The sequence below is a fragment of the Humulus lupulus genome, chromosome 4 (genome assembly GCF_963169125.1).
Source record: "Humulus lupulus chromosome 4, drHumLupu1.1, whole genome shotgun sequence".
In the NCBI taxonomy this organism is placed as follows: domain Eukaryota; kingdom Viridiplantae; phylum Streptophyta; class Magnoliopsida; order Rosales; family Cannabaceae; genus Humulus; species Humulus lupulus.
This window is the reverse complement of record NC_084796.1, coordinates 10,518,729-10,520,394: the sequence shown is the minus strand read 5'-3', so window position 1 is coordinate 10,520,394 and position 1,666 is coordinate 10,518,729.

Below are 1,666 nucleotides of genomic sequence, written 5' to 3'. Positions count from 1 at the left end.
TATTTTAAAATATTATTTTTTACATTAAAATATAAAATTTGAAGCCACGTACAACAAAATTGTCGGCCAATTTTTGAAGCACTGTAAAATATAGTACTCTTTTTCAACTAATAACTTTCGTTGTATCACGGCCACTTAAAGACTTGGCCATTATTTATTTCATATTTTTGGTATTTTCCGAGGCTGGACTTTGTTTGTTGCATTGTTCGTACGTCGCTTGACTTAGAATTTTCTATGATAAGACGTATGTTTGTTTTATTGAGCAAATTCAAATTCAAATTTTGTGTGATCTATTTATGATGAAGCGACTCCTCATTACTCATTATACTCCCTCAAGGCACAGATAGCTATCTCCTTCAAATTCCAATGCACGCTTTTAGAATATAGTGCATGAGAAATGCTATAAATCATGGTGGAATTTTATCCCGAAACACGTGGTTGTACTTTTTTTTCTATTTTTAATTGCACATGGTTATACTATTGAGTATAATTTTAATAATAGGAACAAAAAAAGAACAAAAGGAGTGCTACTATTGGCCTCTCAGTGTTTCTCGACCCGTGAATAGTTTTCGGCGTGATTTTTTTTTTATGACCGTGTATATTGTAGTTATTTAGAGCATTACGCAAATTTTCAGAAAATTCCAAATAGTTTACAGGACCGAAAACTAGGTTCAAACATGCTGTTTTCCACGCGCATAAAAAAAATTAGTCACGCGTGCAACAACATGTTTGAACTTAGTTTTCTGTACTGTAAACTATTCAAAATTTTCTGAAAATTTGCAGGATGCTCTAAATAGCTACAATATACACGGTCATAAAAAAAAAATCGCGCCAAAAATTGTTCACGGATCGAGAACAGTGAAAGCATCCTGCAAATTTTCAGAAAATTTTGAATAATTTACAGTACGGAAAACTAAGTTCAAACATGTTGCTTTCCACGCGCATAATAAAAATTAGTCACACGTGCAACAACATGTTTGAACCTAGATTTCAGTACTGTAAACTATTCAGAATTTTCTAAAAATTTGCAGAATACTCTAAATAGCTACAATATACACGGTCATAAAAAAAAATCGTGCCGAAAACCGTTCACGGATCAAGAAACACTGAGAGCCCTACCAATATAGTTTAAAGTATAAAAGAATTGTCGTGTATATATATATATATTGTGTATAAGCATAGTAGTAAGAGATAAACGAATCGAGAAGAAAGAAAAAAAGTGGCACTCCTTTTGTTCTTTTTTTGTTCCTATTATTAAAATTATACTCAATAGTATAACCATGTGCAATTAAAAATAGAAAAAAAATACAGCCACGTGTTTCGGGATAAAATTCCACCGTGATATATAGCATTTCTCAAATAGAATAAGTCATTATTAGGGTTCTTGAAATCGTGAATTCCTCGTCATTTATTTTGTTCCTCTAGTTTCTCAGTGTAAATCTCTATAAAATAAATAAATAATAATAAAGCAAAATTAGGTTGACCTTTTCAATTTATAGTTAATACTAAAACAAAAAAAACAAAAAAGAAAAATACTCACAGTGAAATTAAAAAAAATGATTTATACGATATATCACAATAATATAAAAAGTAATTTTTTTCATAAATATATATTTTTCTAATGATATTTTTACATTTGTACAAGTCCTAAATTTTTTTTAATATT